We start from the raw sequence: 8,694 nt of genomic DNA, 5'->3' as shown, positions 1-8,694 counted from the left end.
AAATAACTGTATATATCCCTCCATGATTAGTAATTTTCATATTTACGTTTCTAAATTTATATTTAGGAATAAAAATCAAAATAATTTATAAAAGTGACAGATAAAAAATCAGTTATCTAAAATATTTATTTTTAAATTATTATTAACAATGATTAGTAGTGATTAACTCAAATTTATTGGCCGGACGTTAATGGATCACACACACACACACATAATATTTGAATTAATATGTAGATATAAATATGTTAAATTAAAATTTGGACACACACACACACACACACACATATATATATATATATATATATATATATATATATATATATATATATATATATATATATATAATATTTGAATTAATATGTAGATATAAATATGTTAAATTAAAATTTGGACAGCCTAATATGCTGTATTGGACGGTTGAGAGGAATGGATCAAAATAGGAGTAAGAGATAGCGCAGGCACGTGGACATGGACGTTGAGAGGAGATGATGGCGATACCATCGTACCCGCGACATGAACCCACAGCTAAGCATCTCCCCGTCACATCTTTCTTTGCTCAACCTCATTTCCGGCCTCTTTCTTTAGTTACACTCCGCTCCTACCTGACCTTTAATTCGATGATAAAACCGGGTCCCAGATTTTTCACCATTTGTGACGCAGGTAGAACAAACAGGCGAACCAGTGTTGGGTGGCAAAGTTATCTCTCATTTTTATTATCTTCCGTTCCTGTGACGATAAAACCCACTCCCCAGAGGTAAAAGCTAAACCACATAGGCTTCTCTCTCTCTGTCTCTGTCTCTCTCTCTCTCTCTCTCTCTCTCTCTCTCTCTCTCTCGCTCTGTGTTTCGGCTTCCTCCATCTGCTCTTGGATTGGGTTTCAGGTTGTGTGAGTCCAAATTCGATCATGTTGTAATCTTCTTCCTGCTTTGGCCTGCAACATATGGTTTCCTTTTATATGTGAAGCTCTCTTTTTAGACCGACTCCCTTCTGACTGAGCAAAACGGAAGATGGATATGATTCAACAGAACCAAATTTCTCGTCTTCTTCTCCGTTCTCGTCGTCTATGACGACGTTTCGGGTAGCATGACTGTTGGAGTTCATGTAGATGGATATCGAGGTTTTTAGCTGTGGTGCTCGATCGCTGTTGCAGATCCTGCTTACTTCTTTCTTCTGTTCTTTTCTTGGGTTCATTTTGATCCAAATCTAGATGCCGTTCGGACATTGCTGTCCTCTCCACACACTCACAAACCTCTCTCTCTCCTCCTACAATGCCTTCTTTGTTGGGTCTGCCACCCTGCTCATTGTCTCTTTCATCCGTGCTTTCTTCTAAAAATCTTTGGTGGTTTATCACAGTCGATGTTTGCGGGTGTAGCATCATCAAGATTCACATGAGTCGAGCGGCCGCGTTACGATTGCAAGTGAGAATCTTGATGATGCTGCATCGGCGATAAGCGACTAATGGCAAGCAAAATGCCGAGGCTGGATGCTGCGATCCACTCGTTGGAGTACGGTAACACGACAGGCCATGAATTATTTTGCTTTTTCTTTACTGCCAGTTTTGGTCTTAATGTACTGTTCTAAGATCTTCATTATCTTTTCCGACAATGATGGGTTAGTATGCAAAAAAAAAACAAATTGCCTGAGATTGATCTCGAGGTCATGTTCAGGTTTTCTTTTGCTTCACTTTTACATGCAAGCATTGCTACATATTAGTCCTCACAGATGTTAATTTTCAGCCTTACAGTCTGGAAGAGATGGCAGGACATATTGCAGTAAGCATACGATCAAAAACCTTTTTGTTGTATGGCTTTTCTTTTGACATCCAACAACATATTCTCTAACACCTCACCACATAATTTACAAATAAACTTTATGCGGAAATAAATTGTCTTCAGATCAATCAAGAAATTTGGATTCGCATCGGATAAGTTTGCAGCAATTTCACTAACATGAAGATTTTAGTTGTTATTTGGTATGTTTGGTGTGGTTGTAAGAACTTAAAGAGTATAAAGCTTTTGAGTTTCTTTGTAAGACCAAATTCTACTGATTTCATGGAGTAAGACTTACTGTTCAAGTTTTTGTTCTTAGAAATCTAAAAGAGTTTGTCTGATCTTGTTTTACACTGCTTTCATGCTCCTTGTGATATCTCCAGTAGTTCCATGTCATAGTATTAAGATGATTTTTGAGTCGATACCGAACAGCGTTTCTTGAGGTATGACATCCCACTGCTCTTAAATATGAGTCAAAAACATACATAGTGATATCCTTTTTTTGGAGCAAAATCTATGTTATCCATCAAATTTCTTGACCTGCCATTCATAAGATGTGTTGATCACATCGTTAAATTCAGATAGGTTACAAGCATCTTAAACTCCTTTAATAAGCTTGATTTAGATATAACACTTGTCGTATCTCTTCTCTCTAAAAACAAGCGATGCAAGCATAGAATTTTTGTCAGCAAACCGCCATTGGAGATGCCTGAATTGTAGTGAGTACAACTTTAAAGGCACAGACTGATGTTTAAAACCATTATCATGCAGGTGGACCTGCTTTTGGATACATCTTGCAAGTGGTTAGCTTCAGTGAGGACAGTTCACAGAGACATCATTCACTGAAATGTCTGCAAATTGACCCCTTTCCTGATCACTTATCAGAAATGTACCAGGCTCTCACATGCTAATTAGTAGATCAGCATCTATACGACACCCATCCCATAAGGTATTCAGTCCATCCTCTCCACACAAACTCACTCTACATACTCTAATGTCTTCCTTCATACAGTCTTTCTCTCAAATTCACATGACATCTGCAGCATGCTGCATGCAGGTACACCTGCAATACACAGGTACAAGCACCTCTGAAACAGTAGGTGTTCTTGCATCTCATAGCAAATAGCAATAGGAACAATGGCTTGGCATGGCTTTCCTCATGTTTCCATAAATGTTGTGTTGAGAAAAAGATATCGATACAGTCGTCTGAATTAATGTGCATAAATAAATATGATTCCAAGTACAGAATCTGTAGATTATGTGCTGAACTTTTCTGGATTATGTACATGGGTTGTTGTTATGATTATAATCTGTTGATGAACATGAATGTGAGGATCATAGTTCAATGTGCTGAACCTGTTGTAAGTGTTGGACATGGAATTCTATTCCAAACTAGCACTTCCTTATCAGGAAGATCCATCCTTTAGAATTCAAGCAAACTTGATGCAATTTACTGGGAGTTATGATCAGTTTGAATGTTTCCTAAAACCAATGTGACTGTTTATTAATATACAACAGTATCTCAAGTTTGGAGCAATTACATTATTTTCATTATTTTCAGTATCTCAAGAGTGGACCAAACATACCTAATAATAAGATAATTACATTATTTTTAATAAAATCTAATGATTGATCGAAACTTCAGTGGATAGTATCCAGTTTTGCCAATCTTCTACAGCAAGTGTCTTAGGTTCTTTGTATTGTAGTTAAAAAAGACGAAATTAAAGAATAAGATAGTAAGAAGCCTTTATAATAATTGATCAAAACTTCATTGAGTAGAGTAATATCCAATTGTGTGCATCTTATGGAAAGAGCAGCCTTTGTAGTAAGAAGTCGATAATATGAGAACCGTATAGGTTCATAGAAACCTTATAATTGCCCCTTAAAGTTGGTGGCTGGCCTATTGATGGTATCAAGTCGAACCGGTTCGGAACCTCTCAACCACAGCTGAAGGTGGAAATCTAGTCCACCTATTATTTTATATGGATATTTTGATTATTATACTGCTCTTCTTTGATTGAATTCTTTGGTTTGTACGTCTCAACCCTCCTCGCATGCTTCGCGCGACGTGACGAGCTGCAGAGCTGTCATGCATGTCTCTCGAGGTGGCCGATTGAAACGCCATGGTCGCTATTAGCTTGCATGCTGCAGCCACATGGCAGTCTCCTATTGGTAAAAAAAAAACCCTACGTAAATCCTTATTCTCAGTTATTTCACATAATTCACAACAAAGTTTCTTTGTTCCATTCATTCTTCTGATTTTTCGCCAATTTTGTGCGCGTGTTGGAGGATTAAACCCCCATTATATTTTGGATGATTTTTTAATAAGCATAAGCACGAGGGCCGAGGAAATATGCTTTATAGGATTTTATTAATATTTGTTTAGTTTTAATCAGAGGATTAATCTATATTCCTTCTTCGATTAAGATGAAGTGGGATGCTAACTCGATGATAAAAAGAAAATTACTTATTTATATTTGATCTTTGAATAAGTGTTAAGTGTTTGTTTGCTTGCTAAAACGACTTAACTTAAAATCCGATCAGTATTTCAAAATAAATATTTCGAATTATTGTTTTTAATATTATTATTGCTTATTGTTCATGATTGATTCATCTGTAAGTTTATAATCTGATTAGAATTTTGAAATCTGTATTTTTTTTTTATCTAAACCACTGTGATCAGATTTAAAAAAAATAAAAATATTTTATCTCATCTTCTTATTCGTGTGTGTGTGTGTATATATATATATATATATATATAAGACTATATTTGTAGATTTTTAAAAAGAAGATTAGGATTGATGGTATAATTAAAAAATATAAGACTATACTTGTAGCTTAAGGTTTTGGATAAAATGTTGGCACCGATTATTTTGACACAAATTACTATCATTCGTGTTTTGCTTGTTTTTGTTTTCATCTATAAATTCTTAGTTTGTCAAATTGATGTGAAGATTATCTTTATTCATAGATATCTATAAGAATAGATTTGTATAGAGTAATCTGAAGATTTTATAGTGCTTCGACAAAAATAAAAAATTGTGCAAGCTAGTTTATTCCTTGTACATACTCAAACAAGTACTTACGCAATAATTTGATTTTTTTTTTCTCTCGAAAAATTATAACTCAAGAAAAGTTATAATTTATTCTGAATAATTTGATTTTTTTTATGGATATAATTTAAGAGTGTTGAACCACATAGATCTTAAAATTATTATTATTATTTATATTTATATATAATTATTAATCATTTAAAATATTTTTATCATTAACATGTTCTCTCCCCACCACTATTATCTAGTTCTTCAATGCCACACTTAGATCACGAGACTTCTTCCTACAGTTGGTCCAGCCACTGGAGACTTGTGGCTTGGAATTAGCTATAACAATTGCCTTTGTTGTCACATCATTGCAGCATGCAGCATTTTGCATGGCACACACCTTCTCACTTTAACCCAATCCAGAGCTCACAAAACAATCCAAATCATGTAAGAACAAGGAAACACTATAATAAAAATGTCAATTTTAATTGTCAATGAATTTGACTTGACTTGACATGCATTGTAAAGAGAACTTGATTTTCATTTTTTTTAAATAATTCTCTCTTATCAAAATCTCAATTTGGATTTTAACCATTTAGCTTGATTAAAAATTTTATAAAATAATTCAATAAAAGAAAGGATTGGGTCTAAATCATCCAAATGTATAAATTGGCTTGAATACAAGTTTGATTTAATATTTTTTTATTTATTATTATTATTTTAAATTATTATGTTTATTTTAATTTTTTTTAATATCTAAAACATTGATCAAATAGTAATATCCCATGTTCCTTTATTGAGAATTCGAAATCTCATTCGATATATTTGATTATATCAGTTAGTTTAACTGATAAAGACTTTGATAATTTATTACATGGTTCTAAATTTCAATCTCACCTTAATCACTTTATTTTTTGAAAAAAACATCTCGTTATATGAGGTTTTAACAAAATTTATACTAGAGTATGTCCAACAAAATCCTTTTGCAGACTAATATAAAATATTTTATATGAGAAATAAAAATAAAGCATGCCTATGTTGTTCTTATTTGTGCATGCCTTATTAAGGATGACAAAAATTAGATCAAATCCTATAAGATCAATGAACCAATAGAAATTTAGTAATGATGTAAGGGAATAAAAACAAAAGTGACAAAAGAAAATTAAAAATTAAAAATAAATATTTTAAATTAAAAATTCAAATTTGAAAAGAATTTTTTTAATTAAAAAAACTAAATATTGATTTTAAATATACAAATAGACCAATGTTTTATGATGCGATTGTTTGCATCTTCAAGTAGATCGATCACATCCGGTGGAAGACAACTCCGAGGTTAGATCACATCTAACGAGAACAACCATTGGTACCTTTGACTCATTGCAAATTGTGGTTTCGAGTTCATCATTACAGATTTATTAAGATTCATTAGTCCATTCCATTGCAGCCAACGATATTAGTATGTCCCCAACTTCTACCTGACAGTCCCTCAAAAATCAAGCATCAATTTAATCCAAAAATATTTAAGTTGCTATATTATAAACCAATCCAATATATATATATATATATATATATATATATATATATATATATATATATATATATATATATATATATAAGCCGACTATTTCATTTTTTAGCAATATATAAATTTTCTAAAATAAATCATGCATAAATTTTTATTTATTTTCCATCATCAATATAAAGGGATATCATATATTATAAGGATTTAACATCTCTCTCTTAATTATTTAATCGAGTTAAATTGATTAAATTCTATTTCACCCTATAAATAGGGTTATGTAACTTAGAATAAAGATCAATAATTTTTTTTTATTCTCCTGACACTTTTAATATAGTAGGACTAATTATAAATTATTTATTTATTTAATTATTTTTAGTATTTTAATATTTATATTTTAAAAATTTATAAAATAAAATATTTAATCTCGTTTCTTCTCTCACGTCATCTATCTCCTTAACAAAAATATCGTAAATACTCAGTGATAAATGAAAGTTAAGTAGAGTCAATATATAATCAGTTATAAATCATACGATATTTTCATAAGATTTATCACTGATGATGAAAATAATTAATTATTAGATAATATGTAATTAGCCCAATATAATATCATAATCTTTATTCCTCCTACTGCGGGGTTTCAACCGTTTACTGTCTCACGCGGCGCTCCTCCTCATCAGACTCGGATTCGTCTGCTTCCGCTACGCCGCATCACCGATCAACGATATGATTTCGCCCATCGCTGCCGATCCGATCTCCAGATCTGATTGCGCCGAGACTCTGCCTTGGACCACCGACTCGCTGCTGGAAGATCTCGGCACCCTCACTGCTGGCAGATCTCCCCATCGCTGCCTTTGTTCACGCCGGACTTCCCCTGTTTCGCTGGTCTGCTCGGCAGCCGGTTCTCTTCGCCGTCAACCAAATCGCAGATTCATTCACCGCAGCCATCTCCTGTTCTTTTGGCCAACGACCAAATCGTAGCCAACTCGTTCCGCCACCGTCGTTGTTGGGGATGGAGGAGCAAGGAGAAATAGAATACCAAATGCACACAGATTCTCTATCTTTCTCTGCTTGCTATCTCAATCTCTCAATCTCTATCTCTATACCTTGCTACATGAACTACGGTCCTATTTACAGGATCTAATGACAATAACCCTATAACTACTAGATCATGAGGTGGTTAATGAAACCATCTTATAACCACTAGATCATGATAACAATCTAGATAGATAACTATGAATCAAATCTCAACACTCCCCCTTGATTCATAGTTGCATACACCAATTTGCGACCCGCAACTTGTTCATCCGTTCCACAATACTTCATTGTGATGGCTCCACTTGCCTGAAGTACTCTTTCGATCATCTAAAGCTCCTGCACAATCACTATTAGTGAAACCAAATAATTTGCATTTAAATTTTGTTTTGAACACCCATTTTAATCCAATCACTTTCTTTTCTTTCGGTAGATCCATTAGCTCCCAAGTTTCATTCTTCTCAATCGACTTGATTTCCTCCTTCATTGCTTTTCTCCATTCCTCTTTTTTAACTGCTTCCTCAAAAGTTGTCGGATCTGAAATAGTTGTCGGATCTGAAATAAACAAAGCAAATATTGAGTTATAAATTTCTGTCAGTGATCTGAAATTTCTTGGAGGGGTTTCATCTGAGGAATCCGAATTTGAACTGCTATTGGGTGAGGCTGACGATGAATTTGTTGGAGCAGGATCTGTCACTTGATTCTGCGAAGTGTCTAGTTCTGCTGGAATCTGCATTTGTGTTTCACCTTTATTTGTCTTCCAATTCTAACTTGCCCTTTCATCAAACATAACGTTTCTGTTAATAATAACTTTGTTACTAACAGGGTTATATAATCGATATGCTTTAGATTGTAAAGAATAACCAATTAAAATGCATTTCTCTGATTTTTCATCAAGCTTGTGATGATTTTGTGAATTCACCAAAGCATAAGCAATACAACCAAAAATTCTTAGATGTCTAACACTTGGTTTCATACCATACCAAGCCTCAAAAGGAGTTCGATTCATAACAGCCTTAGTTGGTGAAATATTCAACAAATAAACTACTGTTGCAACTGCTTCTGCCCAAAACTGATTTGGAAGATGTTTTCCTTTAAGTAAACTTCTTGCCATTTCAACGACAGTCCGATTCTTACGCTCAGCTACACCATTTTGCTCTAGTGTATATGGTGCTGTCAATTCTCTGTGGATACCATTTTCTTCACAAAAAGAACTAAACTCATTAGATAAAAATTCACCACCTCTATCTGTCCAAAGTGTCTTTATATATCTACCACTTTGTCTTTCTACAAGTGCCTTGAATTTTCGAAAATTATCAAATGTTTCAGT

At 33.7% G+C, this 8,694-nt stretch overlaps 1 long non-coding RNA gene across 1 annotated transcript; it reads left to right on the top strand.

The window, feature by feature from the left end:
* The first annotated feature begins 814 nt into the window (after window positions 1-814).
* LOC135637874 (uncharacterized) lies at window positions 815-3,107 on the top strand. The gene is made up of 2 exons (XR_010496408.1): window positions 815-2,718; window positions 2,827-3,107. It is a non-coding gene; the product is annotated as an uncharacterized LOC135637874 (long non-coding RNA).
* The last annotated feature ends 5,587 nt before the right edge of the window (window positions 3,108-8,694 follow it).

This window comes from Musa acuminata, chromosome BXJ3-5, assembly GCF_036884655.1.
Source record: "Musa acuminata AAA Group cultivar baxijiao chromosome BXJ3-5, Cavendish_Baxijiao_AAA, whole genome shotgun sequence".
NCBI lineage: Eukaryota > Viridiplantae > Streptophyta > Magnoliopsida > Zingiberales > Musaceae > Musa > Musa acuminata.
Note: the sequence above shows the minus strand (reverse complement) of the source record. Positions and strands in the feature narration are given on the sequence as shown.